General features: G+C 38.8%; 1 long non-coding RNA gene across 5 annotated transcripts in view; it reads left to right on the plus strand.

Annotated features, from left to right (window-relative positions):
- Positions 1-3764: 3764 nt before the first annotated feature.
- The window catches only part of LOC112642792 (uncharacterized), a 34718-nt gene continuing 15639 nt past the window's right edge, over positions 3765-22843 (plus strand). Inside the window, exons 1-6 of one of the 5 annotated variants that reach the window (XR_004807010.2) lie at positions 3765-4180; positions 4280-4353; positions 4970-5003; positions 5148-5182; positions 14822-14839; positions 15663-16075. This is a non-coding gene — a long non-coding RNA (uncharacterized LOC112642792). Of the gene's footprint in view, positions 4181-4279; positions 4354-4969; positions 5004-5147; positions 5183-5503; positions 5652-14821; positions 14840-15662; positions 16076-22843 lie in introns of those variants that run through there. The other 4 variants (XR_003125454.3, XR_004807009.2, XR_003125456.3 and 1 more) reach the window with 4 other exon arrangements.

A 22843-nucleotide genomic window follows, 5' to 3' on the forward strand; every position in this document is an offset into this window, starting at 1 on the left:
GCATATGGAACTAAGGTTGCTAATCAGCTGACTGTAAAGTAGGGAGATTGTCCTGGGCCATAGGAACAGGCCCAAAGTAATTGAGAGAGTCCTTAAATATGAATCTGTCCTTGTGCAGGAGAGCAGATCAGGGAGATGGCAGCATGAGCTAGGTCTGAGGCCCTGTGCTGGCTCTCAGATGTTGGAGGCCACATACAAGGAGGCCTCTAGGAGCTAAGGGCAGATAGCCCACAAGGAAATGGGACTTAAACCACATGGAACTGAATTTCTGCAAAGAAAAGGATTTTCTCAAAGCTCCTACTAAAGAGAACACAATTCTATCAACACCCTGTTAGCCCAGGACTTCAGCAGACAGGACTCCTGCAGAACTCTAAAAGTATGCATTTTTGTTAGTTTAAGTCACTAAAATTGTGATTTGTTACAACAACAACAGGAGACTTACAAAACTAAAGACATGACATCAAGCAAACTACCATAGAGAATAATGGGAGCAGGATTCTCTGGAGGAAATCTGGTGGCAGCATAGGGTCACACCTCAGAGTTTTTATATCAGGGACTAGAATGCTAGGTACTACACCACGGCACCCAGCAAACGTTGCTTAAGGCCAAAGAGCATGGAGTGGCATTGGAGAACCTAATTTTCCAGGAAGTTCCTGCTCTCTGCATAAGAAAATACTGCACAAGGACAGATTTCCAACAAAGAGGTATAGGTGCTAGCTGAAGACAAAGAAAGCAATGAGACCCGGTGTGTGGGAAAATCGTGAAGGGATCCAAAAGGATGTGGTCAAGTGCTGATACTATTTGCTAAAACCATCCATCATGATAAATATGCACTCTCCAAAAATCTATCATGTAAATGAAACCACTAAATACCACAGGAGACACAATACAAGCTTTGAAAGCAACAGAGCATGGTCAAATCCCAACTTTTATTTGTGACCTTGTGTGAATTATCTACTCTCTGTAAGTCTTAATTTCTTTGAGTAAAAAATAGATATTATTAATGGGCAACTCCCTTGCCCAGTCTCCATGAAGATTCAATAAGTGATTGAATGGAAAGCACCTAGTACAATGCCTGGAGATCAGCTAAAGTTGCTTCTCTTCCTCTTTTTACCCTTGACCTTGGACTTGAGGACTTACCTCAACTTTATCTGGCATAGGAGAAGAGATCAACATTGAGTTTTAACCTGGGTCTCGTGCAGATATTTCTTTTCCTTCAGTTTCTGAACATGACAGTTTCCTCCAACTTTACAAAAGCCCTCTCTCTTCTTCAAAGCCTCTTCTAGGGCAGCCCAGGTGGCTCAGGGGTTTAGCGCCACCTTCAGCCCAGGGCCTGATCCTGGAGACCCGAGATGGAGTCCCACGTTGGGCTCCCTGCATGGAGCCTGCTTCTCTCTCTCCTTGTGTCTGGGCCTCTTTTTCTCTCTCCTCTCTGTGTTGCTCATGAATAAACAAAATCTTAAAACAAACAAACAACAACAACAAAAAAAACCTCTTCTAGTTACTGAAATTCTCTTTATTTTTATAGCCAATATAAAACAATATTCCATACTCCAGTCTCTATCATCTCCTTTTCCATTATTTACTTTTAAATCCACTAGAGTCTGACTCCTATTTTTACCCTCCAATGTGTTTTTCCTTGAAAAAATATCACACTATTTGCCAAACCTACTGTTTCTTGAGCTCCCAGTAATATTTGACACTACTGGCCACTGCCCAAATGTGTTTGCATCCTCAGTTGTTCATGGCTTCACCCCCTACTCCAGCTTTGCAGATATTTCTCTCTGAAATGTTAAGTATCCCTCATGCGCAATCCTCTTTTCAGTTCCCATCTTAGACTCTCAATTTAATAACAGCAATAACATAGCCAATATTGATTGGCATTTACAGTGTGCCAGACACTTGACTAAGGACTTCACATGACACGTGGGGTGCTTACTATGATCATTTCTATTTTACAGAAAAGGAAACCAAGGTTTAGAGAGATGAGATGACTTGCCCAGAGTTTACACAGCCCATAAGTGGTAGCCAGGATTTGAATCCAGGAAGCCTGATTCATACTGAGTATTTTATTTAGTTTCTATTCCTGGTTCCCCTTCCACATGTAGATTTTCAGCTACCAAACATTTGCCAATGACCAACAAATTTATGTCTCTGGGCTAATACCTCTGCTGAGTTGCAGACCTGTGTGCCCCAATGCCTTCTAGACAGACCCTCCCACATGCACCATGGGCATTTCACTCTGTGTTCCTCAGCCCCAACCTCACCCCATCAGATAACCTGCCCCATGCTTCCTATCACAGTAGGTAGCTCCAGTGCAGTTGCCGAATGGCATTCCAGTCTGCTGCTTTCTTCACATTTGGCAGTTACCAAGTGTTATCAATTCTATCACGACAACAGCCCTGGGACCCCTCTGCACAGCCTTGCTTCAAGCCACCAACATTTCTGTGTAAACCACCACAGCTGCTTCTCAACCATGTCTCTGCCTTCAGTCTCACCACAAACCCACTCTATTTCCCAGCTCAGTTTTCCAATCCATAAATGTGATCACATTAGGCTTTAATAGTTTCCATTAAATTCACAGGAAAGGACAAAGTCCGGGTTTGGCTGAGAAGACTGGCTGAGATCTGGGCCTCTGCTGCTTTTCTGGTCTCATCTCTCAGGTAGTCCCCCTTTGCCATACCAAAATACTGCAGTTTCCCAAGAGGACTTGTGTTCTCACTCCTCTGTGTCACTACACATGCTCTCTCTTCTGCCTGGGGCTTCGTTCCTTCCCTAGGCCTATGCCTGTCTATCCTTATGCCCTCCCTCCAGCCCAGAAGATTGCTCTGCCTTCATAGAGCAAGGGAAACACAATCTCTTTGCACTTCCTCTACGCTTCTGCCAGTAAGCACTTTGCAGAGTGATTATCATACCAGGTTATGTAATAATTCTCATTTTTATCCCCAACTAGACTCTGTGCTCATGGAGAGCAGGGATTGCATCTCATTCGGTGCATTACCCCAGCACCCAGCTCACAGTAGGAGCTCACGAAGTATCTGCTGAATGAAAAAAGCACAAATAAATGGACAAATAAAGAGTATATCATGTGATGACTGCATACCCAGACCTCAAGGGTTTCCCCAAAGCCCTAATAAATGCTTTTCAGGTACTTATTATCCAGAAGATATCCATGCAGATGTTGCTCTTGACACCATATGGCAGTCACAGGCCCAAGCACCCATCAGGAAACACACACTTGAAAATGTTTTAGCTGAGACACTGTCACAAGGAGAAGGGGACACAGCCATCTGTGAGGAACAATTTTTGTGCCTCCACTTACAGTGGCATGTAGCTACTACTGATATTAGCCAAGGCAGTCCAACAGTATTTTGCACTTCAAGATTAAATCAAAAAGGATACTGACGTGAAGAAAAGAGCAGATTTCCAATGGGGACAGAGGAATCCACTGTCTTCTCAGGAAATTGGATATATATCTCAGGATACTTATATTTTTCCAAATACAAAAATTACAGAAATTACACTGAGCAAAGCAGGGGGTTTCAGACATCTCTTTCTCTCTCTCTCTCTCTCTCTCTTTCTAAGATTCAATCCAGGTCTTCCTTGGAGAAAGTCACAAAACAACGGAAAAGAAAAGGAAAGGATAGGGATTTTTCATTCTTCTGTTTGCTAACTGCACTGTGGCTGGAAATTGCTGCTAGCAACAATGTTATATAGAACATAAAGAATAAAGAACCCTGAGAAGCGTCTATTTATAGAGCAAATACTTGGATACCATTGTGCAGTCTCCTGCCAATGGCAAAGAAATACCCATGACCTGGTAGAAAGAGCCTGGAAGGACACCTGAGTTCCATGACTAGCTGACTTTCTTAGCTTCCCCAGCTAGCATTTCACCAGGTTTCTCTTCCCATTCTGCAAAAGAGGAGGTGAAGCAGTTGATCCTTAAGTTCCCTTAAAGCTCTAACTTCCCCAAATCCTCTCCTTTGATTCTCTCTCAGCCACTGGAGAGATTACTTGCCACAGTAAAGGCTGGAATTCAGTCAGAGGAAGGCAAAGAAACATCTAGATGACCGAAGCAGTTGTGACACAGAAGCCTCAAGAATGAGACGAACGTGATTTCAGTGACATGCTATGGCCACCTCCTCACTGTCATGAGTCAACCGTGGCTCTGCAGTTAATGGTAGCTAGACATTTTAGCAAGGGGGGGGGGGAACGAATGATCTTGCATTACAGATCTCCCATTTCCTCCCATTCTAAACTCCTGAATTCTGGATTACAGAACAGCAAGCCGAGAAGTTTGGTATGTGGGCTGGTGAGCAGCTAGCCAGCTCATCTTTCAAACACACCCACTAAGTAAGTTGTTAAACTGAAGCTTTTTCTTTTTTTTTTTTTTTTTTTTTAAGTAAAATGCTATGTGCGTGGGAATGAAAGAGGGCCATTGACAGAGAAAAGACAGCAGTCTGATTGTGCTCGGGTTCTGAGAAAAGGAGTAGATAAAAAAAAGTCCATTCAGGTGACCTTCCCCCTGGTACCAGATTTGAAAATGCCCGTTTGTAGCAACCAGACAGCAGTAAAAATGGGACAGGTTTTTAAGGAGGCAAATGATAAGTTACTTACACTTTTTTAAAAACATATACTAAACTATTTAAAGTCAGAACACTGGGGAACACAGAGGAGCTCCAGAACCTGACAGTCTCAGACTCTAAAAAGAGTGAGCAAGTTCACACATTCTCAACCCTCTCAGCAATATCCAAATAAAAATAAATAGCTCAGGGACCTACAGAAAAGGATGCATCTTTGTATCCATTCCCAATGCAGCCTGCTGCGAGGGGCACAGCCTTCTTATTATGTCTTCTTCCCTGTTTCTGTTTATGCATATATACCTAATATATTTAGTTTTCCATTTTCTTCTCCAGAACCTGTCATCTATATGTAACAGATTTTTTTTTTCACTGCTTAAATAACACAGGAAAAGAAAGGACATGAAAATCCTAAGCCAAATGGTATGTTGTCCCTCCTCGGGGGTCCACATGAAACTTGCAGTCACAATGTGCTCTCTTGCATCCTCAACAGGCTAAGATTTTAAAATGTTGCCATTTGCTCTTATACCTAACTTTTACTACTCCTTATTTCATTTTCCCTTCCAGGCAACATGGTGGCTTTCTCTGGGAATCCTCTTCCGGTATGTATGTTTATTGTTGGTATTTCTATGTTGTGTTTCTACTTTATTTTGTGGCTGCTGATAATGTGGTTTGCAGCAGGAAACATATAAGGTACACCGGGCTTTATTGTGTCATTCAGCATTGAGACCTCCTTTTCCTGGGGCCTCCTGGCTCATTTCCCTGACACCTGCCTATGTATCAAGTCTACTGCTGGCTCCCTTCTGCAAGGGTCCCTGTCATCTTCCTGACTCATGGTTTCTCCCTTGCTGCTTCTCCTTCTCTTGGTTTGTTGGTTCCAACCTCCTAGACACCAACCCTCTGTCCTAACACCTGGTCCACAGAGACATCTGCCTGGTGCTCATGGACTCAGTCACTCCCATCCTGATGCCTCCACACTTTCCTCCAGAACCTTCTTTATTGAAGTAAGGAAAGCACAGCACCTTCATATGTACAAGCCTGAATATAAAGCAGTGAGATTGATTCCACAAATTTCATACCAAAATAAAGTCTTACTGTTTTATAGTCACAGTCTATATTTGTCTGTTTATATTCCTATTTATATATGCATATAGAGATACTGTATTTAGATTTTGATTTCCTTCCCCTACAACTGTCATTCTATTTTTAAAAGATTTTTTTCACTCTTCAACTACGGTAAGAAAAGACAGAATTATGCAGGTAAGTTGCTGTGGTTATAGAACAGGTGGCAACCAAGAGACATTTAAAAAAAAATAAAGTGTAATTTCCCTCAAGACTATTCTTCAGGGATTGGATTTTAGAAAATGAGCCTAACTGATAGTCAGAAAATCTGTACTCTTGTCTCAATTCTGACATTAATGACCTGAAAATGAAGGCTGTGGATTAGGAAATTTGATTTTTTTTTTACATATTTTGGGTGGGACATTGCTGAATTTTGAGGTGATGACCCTCACCTCAATTATGAATTCAGTCCTTTTGGGTGTCTAAATGATAATGGTGATCCTCAGACATTTCAACTATCAAACATCACTACTCCAGTAGGAAGGCTGGGTTATTTCCAAGTGAGAAACAATGGACAATTTCAATTTCATGATTTCAGTCAAAAGGTATTTATGGAGAATGGCTTTAGATTCTTACTCTTTGTCAAACAGGAGGACAATGAGATGGATGCCACACTGTAGTGATTTCTAAGATATTGATTAATCTTGGAACATTTGGAGCCTACTTGCTAATGATTTTGGCAAACTACTAATTCGTTCCCCACATTCTCCTCTTCCATTAAAAAGGGCATTCGTATAGTTGGTAGAACAACAAAATTAGAAGAAATCCAGATGTATCAGTGATGTTGAATAGCAGAACCACTCTAAGGGACTGGGCCAGCTAGACTAACACTTCCTATACAAGTCCTATTTTGGAATCTCTTTGTTATAGCCACATGACCTTCACTTTAGCTTAGCTTGATACAGAAATTAGCACCTGGAAACAGGATACTAAGTAACAAAACCTAAAATATATTTCTAAACTGCTTTAGAAATTAGGTAGTAGCCAGTGAAGAACTAGAATTGCCCACTGGTCTTCTATACACCATGTCAAGTCTGGTAACTTAAGGCATTGAGCAGAACTTTCACCTGTTAACTCAGAAAGCAGGCTACATGCCCAAGGGGCCTATCAGTTCTAGAGGAAGTGGTGGGAAACAACCAGAAATTTAGGGATTAGTGGTTCCTCATCACTTTTAATAAGATACTTAAGAAGGAGATAAACTCAAGCAAGAATTTGCCAGTTTGAAAGCAGACATAGAAAGAGCTATCTGTCTGCCAAGAGAGACACTCTCTGCCTGAAGTCTGAAATCTGTATCTGTATTTAAGACTCCAGAAATCAGAGACTCAGAGAAGTGGAGACATAGAGTGGATTGTTTCTACACATGAGTACAGCAGAACATAAGTCTATTACCTGGAGGCTCTCTCAAATACCTCCCATAAAGATGTCTTGGCGTAAGATACATCCCATATAGAAATCAGTTAAAGAGTGTTGTCTTCCAAACCAAGCCTAACTGAAGAAACTAGGGGATGGACTGAGCAGAGATGCCAGCAAATAAAAGAGAATCAGCAGGCATAAGGACTATTTCTAGGGAGAAAAAAAATCATTTAAGATTTGTCAATATTAATGGCTGGAAGAAAATAGGTTGAAGGCCTAAGTTGTTTTAGGAAATTGTATTACCAAAGAAACCCCAAGTATGAGAGGTCTCTGGCCTGATTCAGCCAGAGCAGCCTACAAAAACTTTACTTTTCAATACCCACTTCAGATAGAGAAAAAGTGACAAGTGAGACTCTTACAAGGAATAAAGCTGGGTCCACAGGGGAGAAGTGGACAAGGGAGCTCTCCCAGAAAGCAAAAACAGGGTGGGCAGATGGGCCAACTACAGACCACACGCTACCTTCTGCTCAGGCAGGAAGTGTTTATAATAACAGGACTGCTATGTTCCCAATTCTATATTATGAATGGGATTTTGAACTTCAGTTATTATATTTTAGGCTAATAACTTGTCTACTGGTTTATAGTCACTAGATCATGAATAATTTCATCTAGACCTATTTAATAAAGCTATCCATCATCAGCCAGAGTTCCTAAAATTTGATCTGATGCTGTAATGGATGGGACTTTGGACTGTCCCTCATGGGATACAAGAAGACGGTAAAAAAAAAAATGCATAAAATATTTAGGGGGTCACAGTGGTAGATTGCTAGCTGTCTTTCAAAATCTGACCTCACATACTTCCATGGCCATCCAGCTGGAAATGCTGTTTTCCTACCTCCACAGAATACGAGCAAAAGAAATATTTACATTTTAAAACTTCACCATCTCTTTATTAAAAGGAAATCTCTTGCTCTGGTTTTTTCCCCTTCCCATAAACTGGAACACAGCCACGTTAGCACCCCAGGTCCTAGCTGGGGTCTTGCCAATTAGGACAGCAATCTAGAGGACAGTGAATATGGCAGAGCAAGACAGAAAATATATGGGTTCCTCTAGGACTTTGTCCTTCGAGAAGTATAGTTATCCTTTATCACCTTGGCCTGGACTGGCTGAAGTATTTTCTAAAAATAAACTCTATCTTACTCAAACCATTTTATTTCTGATTCCCTTTGTTTCAACAGCTTAGTCTTTGTTACAATGAATATGTCATTCACATTTCTGTCCCTTCTTAGGGACGACAGGGTTTTCTGGTCTAACGTAGGACAATTCTAGGGTGTCCTCTCCAGAAATAAAGGAAACCACCAATTCATAGAAAACTAAGAAATTAAATGGATGGGGGCACCTGGATGGCTCAGTCCATTGAGCATCTAACTCCAGCTCAGATCATGATCTCAGGGTCCTGGAATGGAGCCCTGCATTGAGCTCTCTGCTCAGCGAGGAGTCTGCTTGTCACTCTCCCTCTGTTCATGCTCTCTCTCTCTCTCTCTCAAGTAAATAAATAAAATCTTAAAAAAAAAAAAAGAAATTAAATGGATGAAAAAACCAAACATCTATTTTACACGTCAGTGAACACTACAGATAACTATTATGAAAATAACTATTGTGAAAATACTTTATGGACCCTATCTGGTTGATTTCATTGTTAGAGTAATACAACCTCATCTAACAAAACAATATGTGTTTATTATGCAACTCTTACATTGCAAGCACACACTCCTGCCCTAGAATAGACAAAAGAATGAGAGAAGTTGTTGGGATGCCTGGGTGGCTCAGTGGCTGAGCGCCTGCCTCCGGCCAGGGGCATGATCCTGGAGTCCCAGAATCGAGTCCCACATTGGGCTCCCTGCATGGGGCCTGCTTCTCTCTCCTCTGTGTCTCTGCCTCTCTCTCTCTCCATGTCTCTCATTAATAAATAGATAAAATCTTTAAAAAAAAATGAGAGAAGCTGTGTTAATACATGCAACTCCACAGTAGACAAGGGGAAGAAAGAGTCCCAGAGAGAAGATGAGGATCTCTGATGAATGGGTAAGAAAAGCAATAAGGCTATGAGATCAGTAATCTCTATGGGTTCCAGAAAAATGAAGGATCAACAGCATGCTCCACCATCCAGCACCTCTCCATTTTGTTTCATCTGTCCTTTTGTACTATTTGCCCTTCCTAAGCCTACAGAAAGTCAATCAGGCTGAAATCATGAGGAAATAAATTATAAAATGGCCAAATACAGCCATGGGTTAGGGGAAATGATTAACATATACTTGAAATCTTTATAAAGAAATTCCAAACAGGGTTTAAAATTTTTTCTAAAGCTACATTTAAATTTTTACAAGTGAACACTCTAACTTACAGGTGGATAGGGAACAGTGAACATAGAATTGTTTGATCCAGTAGGTTAAGTAGTAAGCAGAAGATAATAGAGAATAAATTGCCAGCAGATGTTGTTGTTGGTTCAGAGCCTGAGACTGCCAAATAAGAATAGGCTGTTGGGATATCATGGAATATAAATGACTTTCTCACTCTGGGTGATTTAATTTCACTGAGTTGAAACTTGCAACTATTTATTATAGTGAGCCCAATATAGTTGAAAAAAATTTAAAGCTTTAAAAGTATTTTTACATGGAAAGAGTGTGGTGGATGCAATGGCGCACCACCAGGATCCTACTCCTACCCCTATCCCACCCCACCCAGGACTGAATCAAAGACATGCGAGAGCCTGCTCTGAGCTGCATCAAGTCACATCTCCTTCCTCAAGGCATCCTTCATCCAAGACTGGTCTATACAGACAGTCATAAGAGCTCATCCCCCAGGCCCCAATTCAGGACAATCCGAGGGAGCCATTGCAGTCTGTGCAATGACTGCATCACAGTTCCACTTCCCCCTATATTTATTGTGGCTTCCTTACTCCCTTGTAAGTATTGATCCAACAGCACTCTCCAATAGGCCTCTTACACACAAATCCCCACCACAGAGTCTGCTTCTCAAAAAACCCAACCTGAGACAGAGCGATAAGAAGGGGAGTTTATTACCCAGAGCTAAAATAGAAAATTATTCATTCGAGAAAGACAACGAACTATAATACTCCTTAGTGAGTTTTGCACTATTTTTTTATTTTTTATTTGAGTATAGTTGACATTTGAGTTATGGAATGACATAGTGATTTGACAAGTTTATATGTTATATGATGCTCACCCCGAGACTAGCTACCATCTGTCCCCATACAATGCTGATCCAGTATCATTAACTATATTCTCTACAATGTTAGCTACTATACCCATTCATTCCATAACTGGAAGCCTGTGTATCTCCCACTCTCCTTCACTCATTTTGCCCTTCCCCCAATCTCCCTCCCTCTGGCAGTCATCAGTTTGTTCTCCATATTTATAGATCTGATTCTGCTTTTTGTTTGTTTATTCATTTGTTTTGCTTTTTATCTTATGCATATGAGTAAAATTATATGGTATTTGTCTTCCCCAGTCTGATTTATTTCACTTAGATAATACCTTCTAGGCTCATCTATATTGTCACAAATGGTAATATCTATTTTTGATGGCTGCATACTATTCCACTTTCTCTCTCTCTCTCTCTCTCTCTCTCTCTTTCTCTCTGTGTGTGTGTGTGTGTGTGTACCACACCTTCTTTATCCATTCATCTATCAATGGACATACTGGGTTGCTTTCATATCTTGGCTATTGCAAATAATGCTACATGCAGTAAACATAAGGGTGCAATTATCATTTCAAATTAGTGTTTTGTTTTCTTTGTGTAAATACCCAGTAGTGAAATTATTGAATCAAATGGTGGTTCCATTTTTAATTTTTTAAGGAACCTCCAGACTGTTTTCCACAGTAGTTGTACCAATTTATATTCCCACCAACAGTGCATGACTGTTCCCTTTTCTTCACATCCTTACCAACACTTGTTATTCCTTGTCTTTTTTTTTATTATTATAACCACTCTGACAGATATAAGGTAATATCTCACTGTGGTTTTGATTTGTTTGGGGTTGGAGTAGATTGGGGGATAGATGGAAAGGAGATGCCAAGTTCTCTTGATAAACTGTTCATAACTGCAGCCTCCTCCTCATTGATTGGTGATATTTTCCCAGCTAACCCTGAACAGCCATATAGACTCACTGTATGTCAGAAGCCACGTTCTGACTGAGAGGTTGTTTTTCAGAATTTACCAGAAGACCCTGGAGATTCTCTTCATTTCTCAGTTCTCTAAAAGAGGAAGCTATGGCTGGCCATATCTCCCAAACCCTTCAACTCCTACCTTCCTCACATTACAAGATGATAGAGTAAAAACTGACAAACACTCAGCTATCCCATGAGGAAAAGAGGGAAATTTTGCAGCACTTAAACCAGAGCCCATGAGGTTCTCTTATTCTATTCGCCTCCTCAATTGTCCTTTACACAGATTGGGATGAGAATTAGAGGGTTCTGGAGTAAAGGTCAGAGTCCATGAGTTAATAATCTCTGATGGAGTTGTCTAGCCACAATTGTTGGTTCTTGGGGGTTTTCTCTTCCAATTTGAGAGTACTTACTGCCTCTTTGATCTAAAAATACTAATCAGCTATTCTGGGTTAGCAGGAAAATCTCACTTAGTATCATCATAATATGAAACTGGCACTTAAAATCACTTCTAAAATCTGCCCCTCCTCCAAAAAAAAAATGCCTATTGTCAAATTAGTCTAGATTGTATAGTGAGGCAATGCAGATCCTCTGAATTCAGTACTTGAATTTCCAAAATGATTGTTACATTGATTAACATATGAGAAAAGTATTGCCTCATCTCTTCCCTTTGTATTTGTAGAGACAGAATGGTATGATAGAAAATTTGATGATGACTAGAATATCCACATAACTAATACTTTATCAGTTTGGTGGGCACTCTAAGTACATGCCTTAAAATTATAGCACAAGTTGCTTGAAATTTTCTGTAATTATTCTGTTTCAATTCTATACATTGAATCCTGCTTTACATGAAATCCAGCACAACTTCAGGTTTTATCTCATAACTAGATGCCATCGTTAATTTGCTTTTGTGTTGTTTGAAAACAGCCCTGTATCATAAATAGTTTGCTTCATACAATTTTCCTAAACAACAACAAATTGAATCCTTAAAGGCATGTCTGTCAGAAGTCTATGAACTTGAAAAAAAATAAATAAAAGAGAAAACAGCATCAGCCCTGTTTGTTAGCAACCACAATCTTGGTCCTCAAAACATCAACTTAAGAGAAGAAGGGGAAAAAAAGCACTATTGCCAATACAGTTTGGGCTCCCTTAATTTCATGCACTGTGACTTCAACAATTTCTCCATTTCTCATCTTATTTCTATAAAAGTAGCTTCATTTAAAAGCAGGGAAACCACATTTCATGCTCTTCAGTTTCATTAAAGTTATACAAAAGGAGCCTACCAAAAGGAGCCTTTCCTAATTAAACAGTTGTAGCAGATGAAAATATTGAAATGATGAATCTGAAAGGAAGCTGACACTATATATTCCCCAGAATTTTTTATCATGACATGAAAAAAGGAACTAAAAAATTAAGATCTGACTCCTAGGATGAAGTGTCACATATGTCATTATAAAAAGAAGAAATGAAGCCCACTGACTTCTTAAGGTAGTACAGGTGGTTTGAGAGAACCAGAGAACAAAGGAATTTCCTCTGATCCTTCATTAGGATAGGCTCCGTGGAGCTCCTGGACAGGGGCCCTTCACCTATGTTGGGGTGTGATCAGAGGTTCACCCTTGTAAACTAATGGCAGCGGCTGGTTGATGCAGATGCCTTGGACTCCCACAAGAATGCTTTCATCATAATTCAGCCCGAGTTTATAGAATGTACTGGTTTAATGGGCACTTGAGATAAAGTGTTACCAAGAATAAGAGAGAGTAAAACTTAATACGTTATTCCTCCCCTCCAGGACCTGCAAAATAAGCTTGCCTGATTGACAGGCTCCTCTCTCAAAGTGGAAAGAGTAATGACATGCTTCTCAGAGGCTTAGGAATGAGACTGCATTCTAGATAGCTTCTACCTCAACTCTGAAGGCACACAGAGCAAGGCTTGTAAAGCAAAGACCGCTTGTTCTGATCTCAGTAGTTATTTATTTCAGTGAGCTTCAGTTCTTATAACTCAGATTCTTAACCACTTACTGAGGTCTGATACATAGTTTCATATATTTCATATGAAATTTTATTCTAATGAATTTGTGACCTAATTACTCACTGCCCTTTTCTCTGTCTTGTATTATTTAGAACGTGTTCCTAAAATGTGCTTTCTGATCCCAATCCTATTAAATCCCAAAACTAGTTGATAGTTATTAGGTATAAATAATTTTGACCTCTGACTTCTTCAGTCCCTTAAGCTTTCAAAAAAATTTAAACTTTGAGCTTATAAAGGTGTAAAAGATTGTATCTTGTTATTCTTATTCTTCAGATTATTTGAATATTGCAGACCACTATGTGAAGTTGCACATGTTCCGCTGTACATGAAGGCACCCTATCTAAGGGGGCAAGGGACATTCACATTGAAAACCTTACAATTTAGGGCAGCTTGGTGGCTCAGCGGTTTAGCACCGCCTTCAGCCCAGGGCCTGATCCTGGAGATCCGGGATCGAGTCCCATGTCAGGCTCCCTGCATGGAGCCTGCTTCTCCCTCTGCCTGTGTCTCTGCCTCTCTTTCTCTCTGTGTGTCTCATGAATAAATAAATAAAATCTTAAAAAAAAAAAAAGGTAAACCTTACAAGCTTATGTTTGTATAATGTGTCTCATATATCAATAGATAGTTGGACAGATAGATACATGTATATGTGTCTCTATATATGTGTCTGTAAATATAATGACAACTTTTGACATGAAGCAATGGAATATCTTGTCCTAACAAAATTTGTATATCACAACAATATTCTGAGAGTTGAAAGTAAATAGTGTGAAGAAGGGAAATTGTATGAGTAAGCTATGGTCCTGAAGAATGGTAAAAAAATTCTACACTGTATGACTTGGACACACACTCCATGTGAAAATAAAACAGTAAATATGGCTAATACTTACTGAAAGTTACTATGTACAAAATTCTGTTCCTCATGTTTTAGAAACAAGCCTTTTGGTAGATATTATCACTTTCTACATTTTACGGGCAAAAAATCTGAGGCTTCAAGAGACTAAGTCACACCAAGGTAAGGTGATTATATAGTTTATCACCTAAACCAGAACATTTCTGAGAAGCAAAAGAGGCACTAACTGGATAGCATGCTAGGACAGTAGGAATAAAAAGGAGCTGTTCTGGATAAACTAGAATATGTGTCATTCTATTCAATGATGTAGTATGGCTGAGATTCAAACCCAAGCTGACTAATTCTAGGGTCTGAAACTTTAACCACTAAGATATACATAGCAGTCATTTCCTTTATAAAGTAATAAGAAACACGGGAATAATGGGCTTAGAAAGCATGGTAGTATAACGTTGGCAAGTAGCCAAATATGATAAAGTAAAGTTGCACAGACACATACAAATAACTAATTGACTGAGACTAGTAACTTCTTTGGGGGTGGGGCTCTTAAGTAGACAGGTAATGCAAAAATTGAGTAGAGTCACACTTTACTTCAAAAACTTCACAATGACCAACATCATAAACAGGAGAACTGACTCCAACCGCAGAAATAACAGATATCTACTCACCATCTCTTACTCTTTCTCTGTCTCTCCCTTCAGAAGGTCTGCAGTTCAAGTCTGGTGAGTTAAATGAGCATAGCAGCGCAATGTCATGGAACGTTTCTGAGTAGAATAAAATCAGTGTTCTGGATGCATCAAGAAAATGAGAGGAAAAAATTTAAAAATAGACTAGATGACACAGAGAGGATGCATTTGAAGTGAGTGCATGAAGGATAATAATAATAAGTGGAGACTGGAGGTTAGGACATACCAGGCTGAGAGAACAATGTGAGAAAGATGCCTATGCCTGGAACATCAGACCCAGAGAAAGATGTAGTTTAAGAATTAGATTATGAAGTACTTTGAATGTCAGCTTGAGTTTGGTCCTCATTCTATAATCAGTGTGTAGCAACCTTTGGTGTGAGTCAGGAAAGAAGCATTTTCTCCTCAGAGCCATTATCTAGCATTACAGAGCCAGTCATGAAAGGAACAAAAGTTGCACCAGGGAAAAGTTGCTCTTGATGGCCTGGAAATGGATTTGATGGTGAAATGTGGACTTCTGATTTTTATGTTATGTCCTTTGTTACTGAGTGTTTTGCTTGTTGTTGTTGTTGTTGTTGTTGTTGTTGTTTGTAGGATACAAGGAGATTATCATGTACATATAAATTTAATTTCTTATAACCAAAAAATTACATATACATGCATAATCTATCTGCTCAGTACTCAGCTTAAAAGCATCTGTCCAGGGTGAAACATGAACATCTGTATATTTTAAAACACTCAAAACCTGAGTCTCGTGGGCACAGAAGTCAGGAACAATTATTATTGGCAATCGTGAGCCGCTACAGGTTTTTGTGATCTGATCTGTTTTAATAATTTTTTTTCCTGACAATTTTCTGTACAGGAAGGAAAGTCAAAGACTGGAGAATGTTTAGAAAAATTCTGCAATAGTTTAAGGATGAGTGGCACCAAAAATTGTTCCTAAATATAGACTGGCCAACATCTAGTGATATTCTCCATTACACAAGCTTGCTGGAAGAGCTTCACATAAAGTTTGAATAAGAAAAGAAACTGCTGAAATAAAAACCTATACAAACAAGAGAAAAAATAATTATATAAGCAAAAGAGTGTGTTGCTATACTCTGATATATATAATAGTCAATAAACCTAACTTCAAATCCGAGCTCTGTCATTTATTATGTCTAACCTCAGACTAGATACTAGGCCTCTCTAAGTCTCAGATCCTTATCTGAAAAATAGAAGTTTAACTGGTCATTGATACCAGGAACCTCTTTCAACAGCCATACACCCAGGGATACTAGGGGCAATTTAAATATAGGCAGAAGCCAATCTGACTCTCAGAATCTTAGGAAATTTTATAGTCATTAATATTGACCCTACATCATGGAAGTTGTGCATGGGCAGCTTCCACCTGGCTCAAATAATGGACAACCTGATGAAAACATATGAAGGGATTTACAAAAGCCAGTGATTTCTACCTCAGGATCAGACATTCAGCTCTGGATGTGTTAATGAGAACTACCTTCTCCACAGCCATATATCTCAACCTCATATGCCATGTCTCCTTCCCAATGATGTATTTTCCATTTTGGGCCAGCTTCCCACCCATCTATGCAGCTAGCATGACCCTAAGCCAATGCCCTTTTTTTCTCACTATTTTTATGAATTCTCTCTTAATCAAAGCAGGTTCCATATAATGGATTAACCTATATCTTACTCATCTAATGAGCAGGTACAGTATAGCACAGCAACAGAGTTAGCCTGCCTCCCACAGGCTGAAACCTACTCAAGATTTTCTGTTCAGGGCAGCCCGGGGCTCAGCAGTTTAGCACCGCCTTCAGCCAGGGGTGATCCTGGAGACCCGGGTTCAAGTCCCACGTCGGGCGCCCTGCATGGAGCCTGCTTCTCCCTCTGCCTGTATCTCTGCCTCTCTCTCTCTCTCTTTCTCTCTCTCTGTGTCTCTAGTGAATAATAAATAAATAAATAAATAAATAAATAAATAAATAAATAAAGATTCTCTGTTCATTTCTCATTCTCATGACTCCCAGGGACAACTACCTTGGAAGACTGTGTAATGATCAAAGAGAACATATGTAAAGTCCCTACACTGAGTAGGCACCGAACAAAAACCATTAATTAAGTTCTGGCAAACCCTGGTACCACTTTTAGGATATGTTTCTTTATCTGTAAACTATACAAATAATAAGTTTCTTTAAGAGCTGTTATGAGAATTAAGTAATAAAATAGGATAACATATTTGAGTATGTCACTCACTTATAAAGGGGCCGTCTAAACACTAATTTTCTTCTTTCTAACTCCACTGCTCCAAAAATGCATGATGCCTTGGAATTCTGGAAAGACTAAAAAGGAAGTGAACACTTGATAGGAGGGAACTAAACTGTGAGTGTTCAAACCACAGCTATCTCAGCTCTGTATTGGGGGCAACTTATTTAATCTCCCGGTACTTCAATTTCCTCATCTGTAAAGGGGATAATGATAGTATCTACATCACTCAGGTATTTGTAGGATTAAACCAGATGAAACATTTAAAGTGCTTAGACTAGGACCTGGCACTTAATAAGTACTCAAAGTTAACTATTATTATTTTGTTTGATAATTCCTCTTGAGACTCTAGACGATTGTAAAACAGAATCAGTGGTGTGTGTGGTCCCTGACAGGACAGGTTACTTGTGTTCTTCTCAATTGTTATGAGTGAAACTACTGTCCACGCTTTCTTAGATTCATTTACTTTCAGAGCTGAACTAATCACTCCCTTTATTAGGTTCCCTAGAGTAGCCATACCCAAGTACTACAAACTGGAATGGCTTAAAACAACAGAAATTTGTTCTCTCACAGCTCTGGAGCCTAGAAGTCCAAAACCGAGGTGTTGGCAAAGCCACGATGTCTCTGAAGGATCTGGGGAAGAAAATGTTCTGACATTTACTGGCAATCCTTAGCATTCCTTGGCTAATAGGTACCATCACTTCAATCTCTGCCTCTGATTAACATGACACTCTCTGTGTCTTCACATGGCCTTCTCCCTGTGTAGCTCTATCTGTGTCTCATCTCCTCTTCTTATAAGCTACCCTAATGACCACATCTTTACATGATGACATGTACAGACTCTATTTCCAAATACGATCTGAGTACTAGATTTTAGGAGTTCCACAAATATTTTGGAGGAACATAATTTAAACCATAGCACTCATAACACATATTTGGACATAAATCTCATAATTCTTAACAAAAATTCTTTCAGTTGCATCCACCAAAAGCTTCTGAATACTGTATGAAAATAAAAACTAAATAATCCTGATACCATGAGAAAGATATTTAGTAACACTGGCTTTGAAAGTTTGCTATAATCATCCATGCTACTTTTTATTCTGTTAAAAGAGAAAAAAAGGTTTTAAAAAGTTTCTGTATTTTAAAAATAACAATAACTTTAAAGTAACTATTACTGCTAAATAACAGTTACATCAAACCCCCAGAAAAGTTTTCAAAATTTGATATGGAGAACACAACCTAAATGGTGTATGTGCGTGTGTGCTTGCTCATGCACACACATGCATAATATGCACATACATTATTTGTCTCTGTGTCCCTGGAAAAAATGGAAATGGTCTGAAATCAAGCAAAACAGATGGCTGAGTGGGCCTTGTGAATCTCATATATCTCAAGGAAGTTAAGAAGTCATTGCAGCATTTTTCAAGAAAAAAATCTATGAGTTCTTAAGTTTCTACACTTTGTCTTGTCTACTTCTATGCAGCTTAGAATATCCACTTTTGAGATCTTTGAAGGTTAGGACTCTGAGGAAGACTTAAAATCTATATGAAATAGCGCAAGGGCTTTTGTTCAGGATACTACTCCTTATAAACCAGAAATACATTGGCATGCTAACACAGCATACAGCTATGCCTTGTGTTACACTCTAGCTAAGTTACTGAGTTTTGTAAAAGTTGGAGAAAAATAATTTTATACTCACCAGAAGTGCTGGCTGTTCTCAAAAGAATTTTATGTTTAAACCTCTTGTAAAGCAATGAATCCTGTGTGAACATTTGTACAATATAAATGTAAATAATTGTTATTCTTTTTTTAAGATTTTTATCTATTTATTCATGAGAGACACAGAGAGAGAGGCAGAGACACAGGCAGAAGCTCCATGCAGGGAGCCCGATGTGGGACTCGATCTGGGGACTCCAGGATCAGGCTCTGAATCGAAGCTAGATGCTAAACCGCTGAGCCAGCCAGACATCCCATACTTGTCATTCTTTACATGGAGAACTACTGCATATAGGTTAGAGGGACCGTACCTTATGGAGCACATTAATGTGACAGGCCTCACCTTCCTTGGAAACTCTTATACACAAATACCAGGTGGATTTTGCCACTATATTCTTTTGCAATGATTTCTGACACGCCTTGAGGCCCATTTCTAAGCTTATCCTCAAGCCCATAAGAACTCTGAATACACTCGGTCATCCAGCTTGATCTTTTGCTTCTTTAATCTTTTCTGCATGGAATTCTGGTATCTCTAACAATCTCTATCTCTGTTCCTAGCATCCTTCATAGTGTAGCTGGGATTTTCTCCTTGAAGGTTTCTTTGACACTTACTGCCTACCCCACACCCTACTCTACCACACACACAATAATTTTTTTTTTGCATTTTGCGAATTCCTATGGTGCTCATTATCTTTCATTTGACTTCTTTTAAATTATTTCTTATAAAATAGTTATCTTTTCATAAGTCTTAAACTACCCACCAGTTTGATCATTTTTGACAGTAATAGTCTTTCATCATGCCCACCCAGTGCCTGGAAGAAAGCCTGTACTCATTGTTATTTGAGGGTTATTTAATGCAATTTAATGTCAGACAGTCTATATATAGCACTTCATTCTGTGCCACAGGAAATAATAATGAATAAGACCTAATATCTATCTCAAATATAATCTATTGGGAGAGAAGGGGAAGACTTAAGTAAATACAAAGGCAGACTACAATGAGGCCAATAAGGAGGCTATAAACAATGGCAGGGACAGTGAGACAAAGCAGACAAGTTGGCTTTGTCTAGTAAGGATTAGGAAGGTTTTGTGGTGAAAGTGACTTTTGGAATGAGCCATGAGAGGGGGTTATAATTTTAATAGGCAGTGAAGGAAGCCATTCGAGAAGTGGAGACCAGACTGAGCACAAGATCCCTGATGGTTACTCTCATTTTGAAAGGAACTGAGCTACAAGCAATAGTAAACAGAGGTTGTAAACCTAAGGCTAGTTAGGATAAGCAATGTTTTAAGGACCCTCAAGTCTGCCTGAGAATGTGCAAAGAAGTCATAATCCTCTGCATTCTCCATTTTGTGAACTAGCAGGTGTCAGGAAGAGATATTTCTTTTGATTGGTAACACTGAGTTATTAATAGAGAATTACACAGTGTCTAAAATCCAAAATTAATTGAAAAACAAAGCCTGCATTTACCAAACTCAGGAACTTGCACTGTTATTCCTCCAAGTCATAAATCAAAACAAATCAACACAGAGGCAACTGGGCTTCCTACCAAACATTACTGAATTTCACCTGAATTTCTTTCTCTCAGAAAAGAGAGAGAGAGAGAGAGAGAGAGAGAGAGAGAATAAGCTTTCAGTTACCTATATTTGCCAAGAGGACAGATTAGGTGTTAACTGTGTAAAGCTGTCTGCTCAATGCTGCATGTATGCCTGCATGTAGTTAGATAATTAATTGATACTTTTCTCATCATTTGTAATGATAGCTCATTTCTAGAAGGAAACCATAACATATCAGGTTGAAAGAAATTTCTTCTCCACAAAGACAAACATTTAGTTTTAATTCCACATTTTGTATTACAAATAACAACTCATTATATTCATCATGGTTCAAGTACTCTTAGAGGTAGAGAAAGAAAAAGATTAAAAATACATTTGATTTGTGTGTACATAGTTTTTCATAGCAAAACAAATAAACAAACAAAAAACAAGAGCAACAGTGAACATTTACAGTAAGTACCCAAATTTTTCTCAAACTAGTTACATGCATCTCAAACTAGATAGATATTTAGATTCTAAAAATTACTTAGAAGTCATCATATTAATAATGGAAAAATCATTGTGAGGTCCTCATATGCATTTTTCTACTGGTCAAGAGTACTTCTTCAGTAGATTTTTCTAAGCTTGGTTTAATCTGATTCCAAGTGTGTCCTCCACTCAGGAGAATTCTATTTTTTCAAAGATGTGTCACTCCTCTAGTTTTTTCTGATAGCCAACCTAAACCTCTCTTTTCTCTCACTCTATTTCAGAATATATGTTCTAACAATGCCAACTCACAGAGGCCTACATTCTAATTTCTGATATCTGAGGGTATTGTTGAGTTTTCTTTTCTTCTTTTCTCTCTCATTTTTTAATCCATTAGCCACATTCTCTTTCAGCCACAGAGGAACAGATGTTGAGCTTCTAATAAGAAAAAGCATGAATTTCATAAGAAAACAGTATCTCCTGTTTCCAAAAGCAATATCAGAACAAAGCAAAGATTCTAATATTTGACTAAATTTTGCTTAGGAAATGAAAATCCTATGGTCTCTTCTGTGTACATTTGCTGATGTTTTAGTCTAAAATAAACTGGCAAGGCCTCCTTAATGTTGAGATATATGTCCTCCCAGCCGCAATAACAAACTGTGCTTCATACCAAACCTTTGAAATTCTCTTCTGTAATTAGTTTACTGTGCTTATAAGCCTGAACCTACTATTTACTATATATAGAATGAAATGGAAAACAGAAGTGCTCTCAGTTCATTCCATACCATAGAAAAATAAGGTTTAGAGCACAGGTACTTTGACAGTAAACCTCAGTTCTTTGATTAGTTCTGAAGAAGTATATGCATTAATGTCAAATCATCACTTGATGTAAAAGCCCAGATTTTCTGATAAAAAGTAGCTTTTTTAGACATTAAAATTAGACATATAAGCAGTTAAATGCCTTATGCTTTGTGACTCTGACCAACTGTGTGTCTTCTGATGAATGTGGGAATAATTGAGAATCAAATTTTGAAATTGACTAGAAATTGGCTGGAATTAAAGATATTAGATCGTCTCAAGACAGTGGAGTCTAGGTTGGAGTTAAAAATCAGTAAACCCATGTTTAAAGCCCTTCAGATCTAACATGTCTTTTCCCTCTTTACTTAGGCCAGCATCTAACATACTGTCTTGTATAGAGCTAATACTCAATAAATATATTTTTAACATATTAGAAAGAATGAGAGGTGTGGGAATAGAGATAGCATTACAAAAAACCCTTTGGAGGATGGTGGCTGAAGGAAAGACATAGAGGTCAAGAGAAGGGGCATTATTATTATTATTATTATTATTGGGATGAGAGGTATCTTGAAATGGAGAGAAACCAACTAAGATTTGGGTGTTATATTAAAGAGGAGACAAGATGATTTATGCTATTGCCTTGGAGTTAAGTAAGACCTGTAATTGATTATTAATATAGTACCCCATGACCTGCTTATAGTATAGTTATAATTATGCTGTGCAATAGGAATCCATGATAATGAAAGGAAATGAGTCACACTTGGAGTTTTGCTTTGACATGATAGCTGTCTATAAGAGAACAAAGCTAGGGCATGAAGATCTATGCAAGTGGTCTCTACAGGATAATGACTCTGTTACATACTCTTTAAAGATATTAGAGGGAGTGTGGTATTTCCTCCCCCAGAACCTCAATGTTAAAATCTGCTTAGAGATCCCAAAGGCTCCAGTCTTTAAGATATACTTGGATAGGAGATGCCTGGGTGGCTCAGCAGTTAAGTGTCTGCCTTCAGCCCAGGGTGTGATCCCAGACCCAGGATCGAGTCCTGCATCAGACTCCCTGCATGGAGCCTACTTCTCCCTCTGTTTGTGTCTCTGCCTTTCTCTGTGTGTTTTTCATGAACAAATAAATAAAATCTTAAAAAAAAAAGATATATTTGGATAACCTGGCCAAGCTTTGAGATCTGAAAGAAAGGAAGTAATTATAAAGCTGAGTGTGGAGGAATGGGTAGGAGAATCAGAAGTTGT

The sequence above is a fragment of the Canis lupus genome, chromosome 19 (genome assembly GCF_003254725.2).
Source record: "Canis lupus dingo isolate Sandy chromosome 19, ASM325472v2, whole genome shotgun sequence".
Classification (NCBI taxonomy): Eukaryota; Metazoa; Chordata; class Mammalia; order Carnivora; family Canidae; genus Canis; species Canis lupus.